At 39.8% G+C, this 22,266-nt stretch overlaps 1 protein-coding gene across 1 annotated transcript in view; it reads left to right on the top strand.

The window, feature by feature from the left end:
• Positions 1–22,266, top strand: part of SASH3 (SAM and SH3 domain containing 3) — an 842,462-nt gene that overhangs the window by 381,661 nt on the left and 438,535 nt on the right. The window lies entirely within an intron of this gene.

Raw genomic sequence — 22,266 nt, 5'->3', positions numbered from 1 at the left:
CAGAGAGGGTGTCAGGGAAAGATAGTCTCCTAGATCTGCTAGCTGAAGTGATTTTATCTGGACTAATCCTATGTATTCTGGTTCTTATTAGTCCTGTCATCCTCCAGGTAAAAGGTAGCGTACCAGACTTCACTTAAGCCCTCTAGATTACCTATGTTTTTAGGTATATCTCACAGAACAGAGTTCTCATCCACATAAAGCAAATATTTATCCCTGTCCATATTAAATGTGTTTTCTTCTTGATATAATTTAATGTTATATGAGAAACTTCTTCCTAAATATTTTGAATTGCTAAGTGGTTTAAAAAATGAAAACCAACAATATGAGGATAATAGTAATAACTGTTAAATGCAAAAAGACTATATTATTCTAAATGTAAAAAGGCTAGATTTTTCTAAATGTATTGCATATCTAAAAACCTAAGAAAACTTCCTGATGATGGAATGAATATACTGAATGCTATTTTGGAGGCAGGTGATATAAATGGTATAATCATGATTTGAATTGTTAAATTTACAAATTTGGAATAATTAAGAGAGGTATTCTTTAAAATATTTAAGAATTAAGGCTCCATAAAAATAAAAAGGAAGGGTAAAAGAAGACAATTCTGTCTGTCGGCTGTCCTAGTGAGTCGACTTCAGTTGGTCCGCAGGCAAACCTGTCGAAACTGACATGGCCGAGACCACATGATCAACAATTTAGTGTGGTGACCATTTTGACTGAGATTGTTGAACAGTGAGGATTGGGGAATATAACCTTTACTCACCATAGTGTGATCTTAGAATTGGTATAAATAATTATCAGTGGGTGTGGGGGGCATCTTCCCATGTGTGGGGTGCAGGGGACCTTTCCCCCTGCAAAAACATTGATGTGAAGTTGTTCTATCTCGCCGTTTTGTTCTTACACGTGGGTCAGAGCCGATCCCTCGGCTCCGAATAGGCCGCTCTTCAAGCTCAGACTCTCAGAGAAGCTCGAGTCCCAGTGAATATCCCATGATGCCCTGCTATGAGTCCCCAGATCTAGTTTGCCGCTGCAACGGATCAACAGCTCGTCGGAGTTAGCTTGGGCCAGTGACTTTAATTTTCTATTATAGTTATCTTTCTCTTCAAAAAAATCCTTTGTGTGTGTATATATATATATATATATATATATATATATATATATATATATATATATAAAGTAGTGTGTTAAATAGTATAGTGTTAGGATTATAGTTAGTTTAAATTGTTAGAACTTTTAAACAGTCCTTTTTTCCTCAGGCTTAGGCCTTTCTTTTGGGTGTGACAGGGCTCTGTCAGCCGGTGTGTGTGTGTGGGTGGTATACACATTAGAGTGGTAGTTTAGTTTATATCTTGTAGTAGTATACTTTTACTAGTTAACCAAACTATTTTTCATAATATGTAGAGTGACTTATAGAGTGTTTATATATATACATATATATATATATATATATATATATATATTTATTTATATTATACTTGTTTTTTGTACTAGTTATTATAGATTTAGACATGTCAGAAAAACAAAAGTCAGGGTTTAAAAGGTGTGTGTGTGGTCAGAAAATGTCGGTTACAGACAACCACTCCACCTGCGTGTACTGTTTGGGCGCTGTACACTTACAAGAGGTGTGCTCTATCTGCCATTCTTTTAGCACCAGGGTCCTTCTGGAAAGACGTAGGAAATTGGTAGATAGAGGACTCCTGAAGCCTGTATTTCAGGCTTCATTAGATAAGGTTGACACCTCTTCCAAGGCTTCGAAGGGGTTGAAGTCTTCAAAAGGATCCTCGAAGCCCAAATCATCGGCTCTGAGTTCCTCAAGTATGGTCCTTGCATTGACTCCACAGTCCTTGGAGCCATGTATCGAGTCCTTCCCTCGGGGTCCAGTTGTGGAACCGATATTGGAGACCCCTCAGTCTCCAATCCTTCAATCGATTCCACCTTCAGCCCCTTCGACCCATCCCTCGACTCATTCTTCCAGGCTTTCTGATGTGGATCTGGACCGAGTGGTCAAGAGGCTTTTAGAGAACCCGGCCCTGGCCAAAATGCTTTCTGCTTTGAGCCATTCAGATTCGAAGCATGAAATCCCTCCCATGGCTTCTCCACCTCCTCCTCCGAAGCCAATCGAGCATTCGGAACTGGGGCAGATGGAACCAATACTGGTAGAACCCTTGGAGCCGAGGTTCGATCCTCCTCCCTCGGCTCCATCGACCTTGATCTCCTCGGACCCAACCAGGGAGTCTCGGGGCCGACAGTCCCTCACCGGCTCTGGGGTGGAGAGTTGAACCGATACCTCGGTTCAGACTCTTCCACTTGGGGCTTCTGTGCAGGTGGCCTCAGCCCCGTCCTCTGGATTGGAGCGGGGGGTCTCGGTCCAGGGAGAGCTGCCGGTCTCTTTGGAGCCGACTGACTTCTCGGACCGGGATTCTGGTGCTTTCGATGCCATGAGGAAGGTCATGGCTGTCAAGACCACTACCTCCTCGGATCTGTCTTCCCCTTCCCCCAAGGGGCCTCGTTCTACCTCTTCCCAGCAGATCCCGACGAAGCTTCAAGATCCAGGACCTCAGGTATCCCCATTGGGTGGCCCCTCCTCTCTAGGCACTTCACCGGATGACCCCACTGATGAAGTTCCTAGGAAGAGATTGTGCAAGAGGAGGCACTTGGAATACCCTCAGAAATCTCTGACATTGGATACTGACTTGGAGGAATCAGAAGGGTCCCCACGATCCCCCTCAGAAGATGTCTCATTCACAGACATATTGGAAATTTTAAGGCAGAGGGGTGATTGGCAGTCCCTTGCCCCTTCTGAGGATGAGTTGGTTCTCCTGAAGGCCTTCGGATCTCAGCCATCCACCTCCTGGGTTACTCCGCCCTTCGATGAGTTGATGGAGCTAGTTGCTCGAAGGGCATGGGAGTCTCCTGACTCAGTGGAACTGGTCCCTCGGAGGCCCAATAAATTTATTACTTCCCCCACTGACAAGGCCTTTCTTACAAAAGGAGTCCCATTTGATGCCATGGTGGTGGTGGCGGCCCCCAAGAAAGAGATGTCAGAAACCTCTTCTGCTGTCCATCCTCCTAATAGAGATTCTAGGATGATGGACAGATATGGGAAACGTATATTTAGTTCTGCGTCATTTTCCATGAGGTCGCTCAACTACCTGACACATTTTACCCACCTTCAACAAGATCTCATAAAAGAGCGGAGATACTCTTCAGGGTAATACAGCTGATGCAGTCTCTGAAAAGGTGACTGCACAGCTCAACACCCTTAATTCGATAGTAAACTCATCCCTGTGTCTCATTTCGTATGCTGCCGATGGATCGAGTAGGGCTGCAGGCTCAGCGATAGCTCTTCGGAGGCAATCCTGGATGCACCTTTGCTCCTTTGCGGAAGCCTTTAAATCTTCATTTGTCAATACCCCATTCGACGGGTCCACCTTGTTTGGACCCAAAGTTAAGGAGACACTTACTAGGTGTGAACAGGAAGGGAAGACTCTATCTGCTGTAGGGGTCTGTTTTTCCACTCCAACCAGACTGTACCCCAAAGGGCAATGAAGTGGGAAAATGTGGTTCCGAAAACCTCAAGGAGCTTTCCAAAACACACCTACTGATACCCCCTCTAAAGGCAGAGGAGGGGGCAGAAATGGAAGACGCCATCCAAATGGCAGAGGTGGTCCGCAAAACCAGGGTGACAGGGATCAGTTCTCTGGTAAGCCCTATCAGCGTTCCTGAAAGGAAGCCCGGCTGTCCTACTCTGGAAGCAGTCAGGGGTCGCTTGGCTTTATACCCAAACACCTGGCTAAACATTATAATGGATTCCTGGGTAAAAAGCATCATTGCCAGAGGTTATTACATTCCCTTTTTAAAAACCCCACCTATATGTACAAAGATCCCAGACGTACCACCCAGTCTGAGAAAACTAGCAGCCATAGAAATCCAAAAGCTGCTGGACAAAAGAGTCATCCAGCCAGTCCCGGTGGACCAAAGAGGATTATCATAGGCCCATACTAGACCTCAGCAAACTCAACACCTTCGTCAAGAAGGAAAAGTTCTGGATGGTCACATTGCAGTCGATTCTCCCGTTCCTAGCAATGGGCGATTGGATGTGCTCTGTAGATCTCAAGGATGCTTACTACCACATCAAAATGGACAGATCATCCAGAGATCACCTGCGTTTCCGGCTGGGGGCCAGTCATTATCAATTCAGAGCCCTGCCCTTTGGTCTCACCACAGCCCCCAGGGTGTTCACCAAATGTATGGCAGTGGTCACGGCTCACCTGAGACAGTTGGGATTCTGGGTGTTTCCGTATCTGGACGACTGGCTCCTCACCACCACCTCCAGGCATCAACTAATCCAAGCAAGACACTACACCATAGACCTTTGTTCTCAGTTGGGCATAACCCTAAATTTCGAAAAATCTGCGCTATCACCCTCACAGCATATTACATTTATAGGAGCAGAACTGGACACCATCGATGCAAGGATCAGATTGTCCCAATCAAGAATCATAACTCTCAAAAACCAGTTATCCAGTCTCCTAGCCCGCAACAAAGCTCCAGCATCCCAGATACTACAGCTTTTAGGCACAATGGCAGCCACATTGATAGCAGTTCCGTTAGGCCACATGCACATGCGAATTCTCCAGTGGTTACTTTTCGCACAATGGTCTTGCCAACAACTACCCATGTCACACGAGATCCGGTTAACCAATCTTTGCAAGAAAGATCTCAATTGGTGATTGAACAGCGACCAAGTGACAGTCGAACGTCCCTTCGTTCTTCCCCAACCCACAGCCACAGTGACCACGGATGCTTCCCTGATAGGGTGGGGGGGGCTACTTCAGGGAAAGACGGTCCAAGGCACTTGGTCAATCATGGAAACGCACTTGCATATAAATGTCCTAGAGCTGACAGCAGTGTTCCTAGCATTGCAACAGTTTCATGACTCTCTTCCTCCGGGCACAATTGCTATCCAGACGGACAACATGTCGGTCGTCTGGTACATCAACAAACAAGGGGGAACCAGATCGTACCCTTTATGCTGGGAGGCCCTAAAGATCTGGCAATGGGCTGTATCCACCAGATGCTTTCTAATAGCAATGCACATCCCGGGGTCATCCAACATGATAGCGGACAAACTAAGCAGAGCCATGCTGTTGCCTCACGAGTGGTCTCTCAAACAACAAGTGGCGGAAAACATTTTCTGTAGATGGGGCCAGCCTTGCTGTGACTTATTTGCATCTCCGATGAATGTCAAATGCAGCAGCTACTTTGCCCTTTATCCCCCACCGGGGAATGAACTGAGGGATGCGCTCGTACACGATTGGCGCCGGGTCTTCTATATGCCTTTCGGCCAATACCTCTAATTCCCAAATTCATGCAGAAAGCCAAAAGTCTGGGAAGGACTGTGATTTTAATAGCCCCATCTTGGCCTCAGTAGAGTTGGTTTCCCTTCCTGCGGAAGTATCAAGTGGAAGAACCATGGATCCTGGACCCAGTGCCGGATCTTCTGACTCATTCATCGGGAGTTCTCCACCCCTCCCTCACGTCCCTGAAACTGACAGCTTGGCTGCTCCGATTTCCACATTAGCCAGGTCACATAAGTTATCTTCTGCGGTCCAACATATTATAGTTTCATCTCATAAGCTATCTACCAGGAAACTATATAACAGCAAATGGAAACGATTTGTTCACTGGACCTCTCAACATGACACTGACCTTTATGTAGCACCTATCCATACCATCTTAGAATTCTTGTCATCATTGTTCCATGATGGCGCGGCTGCTGCCACCATTTGAGTTCAATTGGCTGCTATCTCAAACTTTCATGTGGGCTTCAACGACTCTAACATCATGTTGCATAGGCTTTGTAAAGCATTCTTAAAAGGAACCCACCATCTCAGGCCACCTATTAGGCATCCTGTCTACCCATGGAATTTGACTCTGGTTTTATCCCAACTGATGCTCGCTCCCTTTGAACCTGCTTCATCTTGTCATGTAAAGTTTTTGTCTTGGAAAACACTATTCCTGGTAGCCATCACATCTGCATGTAGGGTCTCCAAACTTCAAGCCCTGTCCGTCAAACCCCCATATTTGATTTTTCACCCTGATAGAGTGTCCCTCAGAACTAATCCTACCTTTCTTCCAAAGATCGCTTCAGAAAGTAACTTAAATCAATCCATTGAGCTCCCAATCTTCTTCAAACACCATACTAACAAACTAGAATATATGTTACACAAGCTTTATGTACATAGACAACTGAGGTTCTATCTGGATAGAACGAAGGATTTCAGACAATCGGACCAACTCTTCGTGTCTTATGCAAACAATAAAAAAAGGTTGCTCAGTATCAAAAATCACTCTATCCAAGTGGCTCTCTGATTGCATCAGATTAATTTATACTTCCGCTAATCAGCCATTAAAAACTAACATCAAAGCCTATTCTACACGAGCTGTTTCTACGTCATTGGCTCATGCAGCTCGCTTGCCTTTAGATACCATCTGTGCAGCTGCCATGTGGTCAAAACCTCACACGTTTATCACTCATTACAAAGTGGAGAAGATCTCCAGGGCAGGGCTACATTTGGTTCCACTGTGCCCAGGAATGTTCTCCCGTGAGCCACCCAGGATTAGGGTGCTTGGGACGCTACCCACGTGTAAGAACAAAATGGTGAGATAGAACAACTTCACATAAAGAAGTTATGTCCTTACCATAACGTTCCATGTGAGTTGTTCATCTTGCCTTTTTGTTCTTACATTCCCACCCACCTTCCCCCTCCAGTCGAGTGAATGGTTGCCTTGGTAGATTGGTTCAGCTGTCAGTCTGTTTATACATTCCTGCTCTTCTTCTATCCTTCTACTCTTGCAGTTACCTGAGTAGGTAGACTTTATTGTCATATTCTGTTGGTAGGCTGTCTTGGTTGCAGCATACTAGATCTGGGGACTCATAGCAGGGCATCATGGGATATTCACTGGGTATCAAGCTTCTCTGAGAGTCTGAGCTTGAAGAGCAGCCGATTCAGAGCTGAGGGATCGGCTCCGACCCACGTGTAAGAACAAAAAAGGTGAGATGAACAACTCACATGGAACGTTATGGTAAGGACATAACTTCTTTTTTTGTTTTGTTTGCAGGTGTTATATGGATTGTTCAAGTTGATTGATGAACTAAATTGTCGCTCATGTGGTCTCAACCATGTCAGTTTTGACAAATTAGTCCACTGACCAACTGAAACAGATCTGTCCTAGTGGCAATGGAACATAATGATGTTGATTAATCAGACTAAAAATCTACAATGATATTAATAAATGTTTGAAGAAAATTATTTTTTTCAGTATTTTACAGAAGATATCATAAAGTCTTCTATCAAAGGCTTTCAAAACATCAATTAATAAGTAAAATAGAGATTTGGTTGGTTTGCAACCTGTAATGTAAGGGATTAATCTGAAGTTTGACCACTAACTGTAAATCCTGATTAAAATTGCAGAATAATATCAGGCTTCATACCCTTAAGTCTGCTTGCCAAAAGTAGCAATCAAGATTTTGAATTCTAAATTACTGAATGTTGTTTCTCAACAATTTTTCAGATCTGAATAATATATATTTAGTGAACAAATAATTTAGATTTATTGCAATATGTGTCAAAAACAGATATTCCCTGAGTAATATCTTAGTAAATTTAATTGAAAAATATTTTTTAAATATGACTGTAGACTTATATGGATTATTGAGATTATTTGATTTCAAATGTAAAATTAATAATTATACTTCTTTTAAAGTTAAATGCATTTCAAGCTTTGTATAATGTTGCTGAGAAATACTCCATACATTAACCTGAATCAAAAGAGTGCTGTATTTACTTATAGGTTCATAGGTATGTACTAGGCTAATGGCCCTGGAGCCTTTACAAACCTAGCCCATAGGATTACCCTGCTATTGTGCCACCCGACTATAGTTACCAGTACGTCTGTCAAGTAGAGCCACTGAAGTGATCCCGAGGGTGAATATACTCATTAAGATTTCTCTTGAAGAGGACCAGTGAGGCACTCTGTTTGACATGTATGGGAAGTCTATTCCATATCATGGGCAGTCTCTGGGTATGAACCTGTCCCTGCAGCACGTTCTGTTGATAGTGGTAATAAGGTTGAGGTCTCTGGAGTGTGTGATACAGAGGGATTGGGATTTCTTTAGATATAGCATTTCTAACAGAGCTGGGTCAGACATGGCTTCATAAGTCAAGCAGAGATTGCCTCTAAGTAGGCAATATGAGATGGAGCATAGTTGGAGTTTTTTGAGTCTGTCCATATAGGACAAGTGTTTAAGACCTAGGATCCTCTTTGTGAGGTACTTTTGTGGCCTCTCCAGTTGTTGCAGGTGTCTAGTGAGGTAAATGCCAAATGGGGACTTGTACTCAGTGATTGGCCTAATGAGGGGAAAAGTAGAGGGGGACAATGACCTCTTTCTTCCTGGATGCAAAACCCTTAGTAATGAGATGTGCCACATAGAAGGACTTTCTGACCATAATGGCAATGTGGTGGTCAAAAGAGAGGTTGCTGTCAACCTGTGTTCCCAGATCTCTTATAACACCTTCTGTGTTCAGTGGACTACCATCAATGTGGTAATTCATGGGAACTGGGTTTTCCAAAAAGGGGATGATGACATATTTTTTGGCATTGAGCCTAAGGCCATAGTTCTGACACCAGTCTTTGGTCTCAGTGAGGCCTTTCTGTAGGATGTCAACATCACTTGGGGAGTTATAATGGCTCCCAACTTGCAGTCATCAGCCAGAGTCCCTTCGTGTTGGCCTGGACTTCTGAGAAGTAGATACCAAACAGGAGAGATCCCAGGACCGATCCCTGAGGGACTCCACTCATGACTGGTTGGCAGTCTGACTTGGAGTCAACTACTTTCACACTGTGGTTTCTATCTGTGAGCCAGTTTCCAACCCATCTAGTGATATAGGGGTTTATGCCTAGCTTAATGAGTTTTTCTATGATTCCTGAGTGGGGAATGGTATCAAAGGCCTTGGCCAGATCTAGGTAGACTGCATGAACCACCTTGCCTTCACCCACAGCTCTGGTGACTGACTCAAAGAAGTCGACCAAGTTATTTTTGAGTGGAAGTGAAAACTCAAACTGTGCTTCCTGGGAGATACCATAAAAGAAATTCATAATGTCTTATATTTTAGTATAAGCAGAGTTATTTTAGAAACATGAGAAATAACATTTTTAGATACAACAAACTTGCTAATTTTGATAAATAAGAAAGGAGTCTGTGTTCATTCTAAATATCATACGAGATAATCAATATCTACAGTTGAGAATTAAATAGGTTCAGAGATTTTTGTATGTATCATGAACTTGTTTTCATTATATACATAGTAATTCTTAACCTGTGGCTGATTTTGAATGATGATGGAATACCAATTCTGTGTTCACACTGGTATTTTTAATGAAAGAGACTTTTCCCACTCAGAAAGACCCTACTGTGTGTCTTAAGTGAAGCCCATCTTACACCAGGATTAATTGATATATCACCCATTTTTGCTGGCAATATTTTTAGGTGGTCACTTATAAAACTAAACATTTCAATATCTTGTAATAAAATGAGTTTATGCTATAGTTATAAACATTGATGTTTTGTGGTTGCAAATATAAAAGCAGATTAAATTAAGTTTGGTCAGAATAAAATAAGAGTCAAATATAAATGCTTTAACTGCTCATGAAATGGATCCAAACCATGAAAGAAATCTATCCTAGACCAAAATTTATGGAGCAGAGGAGAAACAAATGGCCATTTGGGAAGAGACACCAATAAAAATCCACATGGTCATAAGTAAATATCACATCAAGAACATGATCTATTTATAACTATTGCTGAGATTTTGAGCTACCTCCTAAAAGTAGTGATTTAATATTATTGTTACTAATATTGTTGATGTCTTTTCGGCTTTTTCTGGTTAGGGGTCGCCTCAATGGAACCTCCGGTCCGCTAATGATTGGCAGTAGATTTTTTATGGTGCCGAGTTGCCAGCCCGATGCCCAACCTTCAGCGAAGGCACGCCCATTCACACATGTCTTTCGGAAGCCAATTGACCGTGGGGAGGACATGCAGACTCCACACAGAAGGCACTCCAGCCGTGAATCGAACAGGAGAACCTCTTGCTGTGAGGCAACAACACTACTGCTGTACCAAGACAAACTAATTCTGGCAACAATAGTGAAGTTAAATATTAACAAACAGTACATTAAGGATGTTACAGTAGCTACCAGACAACAGAACATGTGTTGTGTTTCAGCCTGCTGCTCAGTAAATGAATAACCATAAAACATTTTACCAGTATGGCATTGTAGAACCAGATTTAGAAACACCAGAAACAACTTGTTCTGATCTTTATGCATATGTGTTTCTTGAATATGTTGAATGCATGGAGAACTTACAAATAAACAGATAGAGAACAAACAAGATTTTCCTCTTTTTGAAATTCTGCATACCTTTTAAATTCAAGGTTCTATTGTAAGTGTCAAACACCTCTTCATCGAACCCTATTTGTTGAAACTTCATCTGTTGAATGATTGTTTCAATGAAACTGCTTCCCATGGTAAGTAAAAAGTTGACCAACCTACCAACTACAACAAAAACAGCATTTGTATAACCCACCCTGGTGGGGGTCTGCACCCCCCCAGCTAAATATACCAACTCCGAGATCGCACTAGTGAGGAAAAGGGCAAACTCCCTTTAATGGCCCACTGGTAACTTACAGTGGGGAAAAGTTTGCTGAAATGATCATTTGACAGATGAAGACTTCGACAAATAAGGTTCGACAAAGAGGCGTTTGATGATTAGTGAGTTTGACTAACTGAAGTAGACAAAAATTCAAAGTAGACAACTATATCCAGAGGTATGAAAAAAAGCCGAAATTATGAAAAATAAGTTTCTAATAGTTATCCAAACCTGGTACAGTGATGTATCAGATTTATTAAATATATCCATAAAGAGTGTGCCATTAAACCTATCCACCAACTGAATGCAAAAACTGAACAATAGTTTAAATGAAGAATTAAAATGACTCCCAACTGTAAAGTCTCTTCAAATGAACACTCAAAATAACAAAGTATCAATAACAACACTTTGATAGTAAATCCATAAAATTCCTCCCAGCCTCCCCAATTCTAACCTAAACTAATTTAAACTCAGGAAGACTCTGAAGCATAAGAAGAAAAACCTTAGTATCAACCAAGTTACATACATCATTAAAATTAAATTCATACTGCTGGGCAGGTGGATAATTTAATTCCATGGCACTCTTTATTGCACAGACAGGTGGATCACTTAATTCCATGCTGCTCTTTATTACACAGACAGGTGGATCACTTAATTCCATGGTGCTCTTTATTGCACAGACAGGTGGATCACTTAAATCCACGGTTCTCTTTACTGCACATACAGGTGGATCACTTAAATCCACGGTTCTCTTTATTGCACATACAGGTGGATCGCTTAATTCCATGGTGTTCTTTATTACACAGACAGGTGGATCACTTAATTCCACAGTGCTTTTTATTGCACAGAAATATAATACTTAAGATAACTAGCATCACTTAAACAAAGTTTTTGCAGAATGCTAAGAATCTGAAAATGTATACCTAAATAAATGGGTCTACTTTGATAGACCGAACGTGCAGTTTACCGACACCCACAATGCCGAAACCAAATTTTCAAAATCACTATTTACCGACAGTTGCAATCAGCGAATGTCAACTAACCGACAAAAACAATACACGATTACCACGTATGCAAAGAGTTGTCTAAATAAATACAGATGTAAATATCTAACCCCATGTTAAAAAACACGCCAAGATTAGCGGACACAAACACTATGTAATTACCACTTGTTGATAAAGTTTACTTAGAAATACAGATATACCTGAAGGACTCCACGTTAACAAACACGTAACAGTGGCTCACACGTTGTAAGGATAAATAAACGCTCTGGTAGAACATTTTGTAGTACTGTAACTATTTAGTTACATGTATGTAATTCATTTCTTAGCGTTATAAAACAGTGGTGCAGTATACTATCATAAACTACAAAGCCGTCACTGCAAACTAGATGGAACACTTTATCTTAAACAGGTACTTGGTGGATACTGTTTAACTCATAGGGAAAAATACACTACAATATATATACAGAGAAATGTACGCTACCATGTATATCCGTATGTTCCTGATATTCTAACATATGATATGTTGCAGTAAACCTTTGTAAAGTTTATATTTTAATCAGATAACTTTCTGTTCTACTTTTTTAACATGGTATACTATTTGTTTGCATTACGTATCATTCTTGTTACATCGCACTGATATGGCGTTTGTCGGTGAAGTAACAGTCGAGTTATTGCAGTGTCGGTGAACTAACGTTTCGGACATTTGGGGTCGGTGAATCATGTGTCGGTGATCTGCACATTCGGTCTATCAAAGTAGACCCAAATAAATACATGCAGCATGATATCTATATTATAAAGTAACCATATGAAATATTGGGATCCACTAAAGCGAGTCCCAAAATATGGAGACTGAATGGCCAAAAGAATGGACTTACATATATCATGTCTGAGATGCCCTTTCTCAGAATATTCCCTTTTCTCTGAGATATGGTGATCTTGGAGTTGGAATATATAAGTTGGGGGGGGGGGCTTGTCCACTCAATGGGAGTGCATGATGCTTCACTCCTCTGCAAAAAGAAGTTTAAAGGAGAAGACTGATTTTCAAGATTCACTCTTCTATGTTTTCAGTCCTTTTATTTCAGCCTGTTGACACTAGGCATTTTGAGTGATGACATTTCAGTGGAGAGCCTATTTATTGACATCTTTGTGTATTTACAAGATTCTTCATGTATTATCAGCAATAATAATGAAACATGAACGTCATAATTTGAACAATATACAGTCAGCTATGTTAAAGACCAACCAAAGGGCCCCATTTACATATGTGATTAGATTTTGTTTACAGACCCACTATGAAAACACAATCAGCACCAAAGTTAATTTAAATGCAGTAGCTAAATTTTAGTTTTTGTAACTAAGCAAAAAGAAAATAACAGGAAAATAACAGGACTGTGCAATAGAATTCAGAATTCATGTAAACAGTAACTCAAAATGAGCAATGTCTCACTATCAACATTGTTATTAAAATTATTTAAATGTTTAAATTAAAATGTTTCTGAATGAAAACAAAGAAACAAGTATAAATAGAAAGGAAAAGCAAAAAAAAATGTATTATTCCATATGGCCTGGAACTAATTTAAATCAATTTAACCCCCCCCCCCATACACAAAAAAATAGTATATCCCAAAGAGAACAAATATGACAGTAACTGTTATAGAGTAGTGTTACACAGACATACGAAGTATGTAGAGCACACAATATTTAGCTCCTTAAAATGCAATGTTTGGAGCAGTAAAAATGATCAAATATGCCACCATCCTAGCAAACAAGACAAATAATTGTTAGGGTAGCACGGATAACCAAAAAAAAAAAAAAGAAAAGAAAATAATAATAAATAAAAACAAAAAAACAAAAGGTACCTACACCAAACAGAATATGTGGAATCACAAGCCCAATAAACACCAGTAATTCCACAGCAAGAAAACATGGAGGTAATAAAAATGAAATGTTTAAAGATTTCTAACATAACAACATCTCCATTAGTTACCATCACCTATAGCTAGATGAATTAAGCCATCACATTGAAAAAAAGTGTTTGAATAATTTAGCAGCCTGACATATGAAGAGATGCACTACATTCTACAAACTTTGGTTGCTAACAGTCTAGCTGGGTGATACTGAGATTTGAGGTTATTTTTAAACATTTTGATCTATGAAGCCAATAGCCCTTATTGTTGTTTGATTTCAGAAGAAAGGCCCTGTGAAATCTGAAAGGTTATGCTCCTTGTAGTAATAGAGCAGTTTCTTTTTGCTAGTTTTGACTATTTTTTGCAGGCCTTTGAAATCTATTAGTTTAACACCCTTGGTAGCTGAGAAGTAGTTAAACCTTTCAAACCATGATGTGCATACTCAGTGTGAACTCAACCTTTCAGTTTTTAATGATTGAAATTATCTGCAAACATTTCCTAAATTATGTCAATCAGTAAAGCACTGGCCAAAGATTCAGGGAGGCAACTAATACTGTCATTCCATTAACTTATTGAGTCCAAGTCTATTAGCTTGTCTTATAGCCGTGAATTTTATAGCTGGCGGTCTGTAATCGCTTATCACGCAATTTTCCTTGTCTTCTAAAGTTGCAATTAGAGATTCAGAGAGATTGAGTCATTTTGTGAGGCAGATAATGCATTTTCAATATGCAATAATTCTGTAAGAAGCTCTGTCAAAGACTTTTGTAGAGTACTAGGCTTATCTTTTAGGTCACAGAAGGAAAATGGAGCATCCATCTTCTTCACTATAGATTTTTGTGTTATCTCGTAATGTATCTATTTTCACTTGGACTTAACTTTTTCAGGAATAGTGGTTAATGCTATTTGTTTGCATGAACTTGGACATTATTCGATAATTTTACTTTGTTGGCAATTAGAAAAAAAAAAAAAAGCTCAGCATTTCAAAAATGGAAATACAGTCAGCCAATAAAAAATGCAACTCAAAAAGGAAAAGAAAATGTCCTGATCATTACTTGCAATGTCATCTCAATTTACAGTGCTGTTTAAAAACAGAAACAATCAAAAAATGCAAGATGTTTGCATCTAAATGCTTTGAGTTAGTTGAGATCTGCGGAGACACTCCTAAGATATAATCAGCCATCTTGAAAAACTGGGGTCATGATTAGTTGCAGCATCTTGTGCAGGCCTGCCATGTGACTGATACAATTATATCAAATTATTAGGGCTCAGTCCGTGACTTGGGTCAATTAGTGCTAAGGCATCTGAGGTGCTGTTAGGGGGTGGTATTCATCTAAGATGTTCCCTGTAGGGGTTGTAGTCCTCGGATGTAATAGATGAATGCAAGGGAGGGAGGGAGGAGACAAGGGTAGGCCATTACAACTGCCCACAGCAGCAAGATGAGGAGTGGACCTGGGACACACTAATGATCCTCAATGGTCCCAACCCTGGTGGAGGAAGTTTGGAAGAGAGTAGGATAGGTAGGTAGACCAGAGATAAGATGGAGGGCATACAGATGTGCTGGTAGGTGGCTGAGTTGCCAGATGCAATAACTGTATTCCCTTCAAATATAATCAGACATTTTTTTTATTTGGACTATAATGTAGACGAGTTTTATTAACACAACTGGTCCCTATAGGTTTTCCTAATCTGATTTCAATTTAATTGCTAGGCTACTTTCTGCTGCAGGTGAAATTTTAATGCATTGCTTTTTTGATAAGCAGAGTATCATATATCAGCACTGCCATGTATTTCTTGCTAAGAACAATCTTCATCAGGTTTAATCTGTGAGTAAAATTTACTTGATTCTTCTGTAACTCAAGTAAAAAAAAAACAATGTGGGTCTTTTTTCCCTGTGTTGTCACAACTGAGCTTTGTATTTTAGATCTGTATAAAACTTTCCTAATTTTGCAAAGTATTAACTTTCATGGGGTAGGACAGTAGGTTCAAAAAAATAGATTCTGCAGCTAGTAGGCTTATTTCTTGTTAGCTGTACAGTGGAGTTATGATTCAGCCTCTATTTTAATAATATGCTTATTTGCTGTAGCAGTGTACATGTTGTATTTTCTTTTGTAATGGAATGTTTGCAGGTTATTCAGAATAGACACCAGCAATATATATTTTTTCAAAAGTAGTTTGAGGCTACCAGACAGTTCTGTTGCACAGAGGGTTATGGCCTTGATTATGACTTAGATAAAAGAAGATTTTGATTGGTGGGTCCAGGAGGAGGATGAACCAGCACTGGAAGCAGGGGATTGAGTGACCAATGCTGGCTCATCCATCCTGGCAGAAGGAATGATAGTGCTCCCCTGCAAAACCATGAATGTATTATAACTGACCTCATAAACTGCATTATCAATAGTTGACACCAGCAGTTTATTTGCATGAAGAATAGATACTGACTATTTAATCTGGTAAGCTTCTTCTAAAGGGTTACAGAGGCTTTAGATGGTGGTCATGCAGTACATGTGGTTTTGATCTGGCCAAGACCTTCAACACCATTCCCCATGCTGGCATCATACAAAATCTAAGTACATTTAAAAATCAACACACATGTTATAGATGCAAAGGCATAGCTGATTCAACTAGTGCCCTGGGCCAGTACTATGAACCAAGACCCCACCCCTCACTTCTTCAAGTACAAAAAGGAAAAAAAAGATATTCTTTTTTTTTTTAAACAGTAGTAAACTGCTTGCTGCAAATGTAGCAAACAGTTGTTGCAGTTTATAACTTGCTTCTACAGTGCTCAGGTTTTAGATAAAAAAAAAAAGGAAGACAGATTTTTTTATTTACATTTAAACTTTAGGAAACTGCTTACTGCAATTTAGCAAGCAGTTGCTACAGATTACATCACACAAGGAGCACTGCAGCATTCAGGTTTAACCGCAAATACAATACTGCCTTTTAAAAACTGGCACTGTATTGAAGATAGATCAGGATCAAATTATTTCACCCCTCAACACTTTCCACTCAGGCACTTGTGCCTCTTTCCCCACACTAGGTACACTACTGGTAAGAAGGATAACAAATGTTTTGAAAGGTAGAACCCATGTAGTTGCCAGTTGCAGGTGACTCATTAGAAAGTATGAAAGTGATCACTGGTATCCCTCTGGTTATGGTGCTGGGACCTCTCAGTTTTAGTATTTACTTCTCAGATCTCCATGTAGAGAGCCAAAACCTCTGGCTAACAAAGTTTGCAGATGGAGTTGCTGTTAAGTTCCCTCTTTTCTTAACACATGGCAATGTCTGTTAGGAAGTTTGTTTATTTATCATCAAGGTCTAAAGATGTAATCACTTCCTTTTACTCAGCACTGCTAAAGTCACTTACCAAGTACAAGTCCCCACCTTTGGGATGCAGCTTTCTAAATATATTAAACAATTAAAAAGACTTTAAACAAAACATCACAGGCCTAAAGTTCCTGAACTACCAAGAGAGGCTGGAAGCTCTATCCCTTCACTTAGTGTCTTATAAATGTTTGAGGGGAAATCTGTGTTTCTCTGACTGCACCATTAGAGACCATATGTATTGGATTTCCTGGTTCTTCACAAGTCCATCTTCACTAGCACTAGTACCAGGGAACTAAATCTTCACCAACAGAAGATAGCCCAGCACTTCCCAAACCTCTGCAAGAAAACCTTCTATACACTAAGCAGTGCAACTCACTATCGCCCTTTAAACATAAACCAGATGACTGAATGGGCATCTATACATTTACTTCAGGATTGACTGGTATGGCCTTGCTGCACATCTATACATTTACTACAGGATTGACTGGTCTGGCCTTGCTGCACATCTATACATTTACTTCAGGATTGACTGGTATGGTCTTGCTGCACATCTGTACATTTACTTCAGGATTGACTGGTATGGACTTGCTGCACAAAGGATGTGAAGCATGAGGAAGGGTACTGGTATTGTATGAATGGACAAGGGACTCAGTGGCCTTAGAATATCTATAAATTTGTGAATCTATATAAAAGTAATGGGTAGATGAGGGATGTGGGCTTAATGTCACAAGCCATTTACAGCAGCTTTTATGAGGTGTGTCGGTGAGAATGCACATGAATCAGAGGGAAGGGGTTCTAGACTCTCTTGGTAATGCAAATGGTTATGCCAACTGCCAAGGAGTGGGACAAAAACTTTATATAAAAAATCCCACTCTCACTAGTCAGGTGTCAGTTGTAGGATACCTTATGACAGACAGACAGATGCCATTGGTTCATTACCTGATGTGGGGACAATTAGGATCCAGCCATAAATATCCATTGCCTGAGTCTGGGGATGATGCCAGACCCAGAAACTGGTGAAATAAGAGAAGCACCAATCGAAGCAACGTAGTAACAATGAACGTAAGGGATTTAAATGTATGGGTTGGAGGGGCCTATGTACCCTCCATGGCTTTTAGAATGATGACCATCCAATTTCTTCTCCTTTTGTTTCACACCTGATCTAAGAATAAGTTTCTGGACGGTAAACCTCTTCTGGAGATAGAAGTCCTTCCACAAGGTGGTGTGTGGTGTCAGTCAGATTAAATAGACTGAGGGAATGAATGGGTAACTAAAGACATTGGTTTGATGGCAGGGAAGTGGAGCAAAAAGTAAAAAAAAAAAACTTTCCTGCATTATTGTGAGTGATGATGATATAGCTAACTTACTGACTGATAAATTTAGCTTTAACTTTACTCCTGTCTCCCTTCTGTCCGTCCTTCAAGATATACTTGAAACTGGCTTGCATCCAGCTATCACAAAAGACCAAGTCCTAAAAGTGCTATCAAAAGCTAAAAATACTGCATTGATGGGTCCTGAAAGTATCCCTGTATGCATCTTAAATAGCATGAAACATGATTAAGCCACACCCCTAGCAACACTGTTCAGTCTCAGCCACACCCCTAGCAACACTGGTCAGTCTCAGCCACACCCCTAACAACACTGTTCAGGCTCAGCCACACCCTAACAACACTGTTCAATCTCAGCCACTCCCCTAACAACACTGTTCAGGCTCAGCCTCCACACAGGTTTTGCACCAAGTGAATGGAGAACAGCTGCAGTCTTTCCTCTACAAAATGGAGGAGCTTCCATAGACCCAGGCAATTACAGATCCATAAGTCTGACCAGCCTCAGATGCAGGGCCATGGAAATAATTATCATGGAACTAATTAATCAGGGCATAAGAAACCTCTAAACACTAGACCCATCTCAGTTTGGATTCATCAAGGGCAGGTCATGCTTACTCAACCTGGTGGAATTTTTTGAATTGGTCACCAAAGCAACAGATGAAGGGAAAATGGTACACACTGAATACCTCAACCAGGCCACACCATTTGACACAATTCCCCAATCAGACATAGCAAAAAAAGCTAAATAAACTGGGAATAAACCTCTATGTCACATGCTGAATAACCAACTGGCTCACAGATAGGATCCAGATAATCAAAACGGGGGAAGTTTCTTCCACAAAGAAAGTAGTCAACAGTGGAGTCCCCTAGGGTTCTCTGCTGGGGCCACTCCTGTTTGGCATCTACCTTTCCGTCCATTTTCAAGTGCAACTTACAGCTGTGAATGTTAAACAGAACATTTACCCCAGGACTGCCCCCTGTACTACTAATGGACAGATGCAGCTCCTAAATGCTTTATCCTATGTATGGGGACTCCCCTCAAATTATTTGTGGTATGATCCCAGTTATTCTCATTAGGGGTAATATATAATTATCGGGCATAGGATGGGTAAGGCCAGTTTATAACCAGATGTGATAGGTTGCTTCAAGCTCAAAAAGGGAAATTGACTAGGCTTAAAGTGACCCAAAGGGGCAGCTAGCCAAGTACTTACCTGTGGACCTATTATAGCTGTATTATGACACATCAGACATAGCAAAAAAGCTAAATAAACTGGGAATAAACAATGGTGTGTCAAATGGTTTATTTCTGTGTTAACCAGAAATATCCATTGTATATACGACTGATGTTGTTATGTTATTTGCTGTGTTTTGTTTATTTATTTATTTTTTTATCATGGAGCTCATCTCCCTGGGTATCTACTGAAAATGGACATATATCCAGTTAGACTAGCCCGGTCAACAAATGTAAAATAAATAAATAAATAAATAAAATAATTATACAAATGGAGCTAGAGGATATTATTATGTTTGATTGTTACAGACGTAGCCCGCATTTAGGCAATGTATACCTTTGCGCTCCTTACTCAAACATCTGCCTTAAACTCTGAAATTGGCTTGCAAGCTTGCACACTAATTAAATGATCTGCATTTTCACTATATATTTATTGTATATTTCAATATCATGTACAGTAGAAAGTTAGATACGAAAATGAGTTACCCTGTGTAACCCTGCATGGAATTTAATCTCTAAGTATAGCGAGCATATTTTTGTTAAAGTATAAAACGGTATGACCTGAGATAGTTTGTCCTTAGAGTAGTGTGGTCAAGTGGTCAATAACATGAGGAAATACAAGATGTTTGGCAAGCAGAGATGAAGACAGAACTCACTCCATTTTTATAAAATGATATGATACTTAGCTTTTGTGTGTAGCAGACAAAACATTTTTGTTTCTTGACCCAATTTCTCATGTTTCTGCCTATAAGTGGAATGAAATGTGGCACCACTGAGCATTTGTTTTAATTTTCTAACCATGCATTGTAAGCCAGTATTATGTAGTTTATCTCTGTTGCAAGCCAGTGTACTGTATTGACAAGTCCTTGTTCCTAGTTAACATAATATGGTCATATTACGTTAAACCTATACATAAATCAGCAAGGGCAGGTTGATGTTTTCAATGCAATGCTGCAGCTTTGTCTAATTTTTCTAATGGTGATTATCTAACTTCACTGAAATGCTAAGAGCTACAGCTGTTTTTTTTATGCTGCTAGCCTAGGATAAACAAGAGATTCTTACTGCAACATATGCTCCTCCTATGATAACAACAGTGGAAAGACATTTCCCTTTGCCATGGCCATGGCACAGAGCACTGAAAAAAGGCTCCTCCAAAGCACGTTATCCAGATAAAAATTGTTCTAATGATAGAGTCTCCAGGGGAACAAAATGGTTTAAAATTCCAAAAGCAAGAGTTAGCTGAATTTGACCACTGAGATGCACACACAAAGATTAAAGAGGTGACATTGTGTCTTCCACAGCAGTTCTCTAGATACCTCGATGGGCACAATGCTGTCTATCTTTATAAATCAGAGAGAAGCAAGTTTCATTGAGATAAGATGAGATGCACAGGGATGCATGTTATAAAGGGATAGTTCTGTGTTCCCTACTGTTTATCAGGTTTTAAGTGGCCCCAACCATGAGCGAGTCAGCGAGTGCCGTTGCTTCACCAAGACTCAGCAGGTATATGTATCTACCCAAAGGAAGAGGGAAAAACACAATGTGCCAGGTTTTGAGGTAGCATGAAAAGGATGATAATATATATAGAAATAAATGTATACATATATATATATATATATATATATATATATATATATATATATATATATGTATATATATATATATATATATATATATATATATATATATATATATATATATATATATATATCTATATATATATATATATATATATATATATATATATATATATATATATATATATATATCTACATATACATATATATATATATATATATATATATATATATATATATATATAATCTGCTACATTTCAGGAGACAGGGAGAAACAGGGAGATGACTGCTGCACATGTACCTAGAAATATTAAGATATGCTGTACCCATGAATTGGTTCAGAACAGGTAACTGTAAATCCTCCTTTTTAATGTTACCATACCATCATCTTTGCCCTTCTGTCTTCCTCAAATAAAGAACCCCTTCTTTTCCCCACTAGTTCTTTTGCTCATTCTAACTACCAAGTAAACTAAAGTGCTACTAAAGATAGCAGCAGATGAAATAGCTTAGCCTATATCAATACTAATCAATAGGTCCATAGCAGAACAGCAGATCTCTCCCATTTGGAAAACCTCTTACATTATACCCCTAAATAAAGGTGGCTTTTCAGTCAATTTCTCCAGCTATTGCCCAATTGTAATATTATCACTGCTATCTAAAATACTTGACAGGGTCATTCATATGCAAGTTACTGAATACCTGCAAACCAACAAACTGCTAACTGACCCTGAGCAGCTTTAAATCATACCATAGCACATCAACAGCTCTAATGACATGTGCTAACACTGTCAACTATCACAGGAACAATAACAACTATGTATCCTCTATCTAACTTGACCTATCAAAAGCCTTTGATATGGTTTATCATTCTAAACTTCTAAATGTCTTCTCTGATCTAAATTTTTGTAACTCTACTCTTGCTTGGTTCCAGAATTGCCTTACTAGACATCAACAAGCAGTTTCTTGTAAACATACCCTATCACCTTTCTTACTTGTAACCATAGGTGTCCCTCAAGGCTCCATCTTAGGCCCACTTCTATTCTCAATATTTACAAACAACCTCCATCTGTCAATCCCACAAGCCGCACTCATTCAATATGCAGATGACTCAACGGTGATGTGTGCTGGTCCCTCAGATCAGGAACTCCAGAAACTACCACAAGAAGCCTTTCTTGCTG

This window comes from Protopterus annectens, chromosome 15.part0, assembly GCF_019279795.1.
Source record: "Protopterus annectens isolate FY-2018-M chromosome 15.part0, PAN1.0, whole genome shotgun sequence".
NCBI classification, from domain to species: Eukaryota; Metazoa; Chordata; order Ceratodontiformes; family Protopteridae; genus Protopterus; species Protopterus annectens.
Note: the sequence above shows the minus strand (reverse complement) of the source record. Positions and strands in the feature narration are given on the sequence as shown.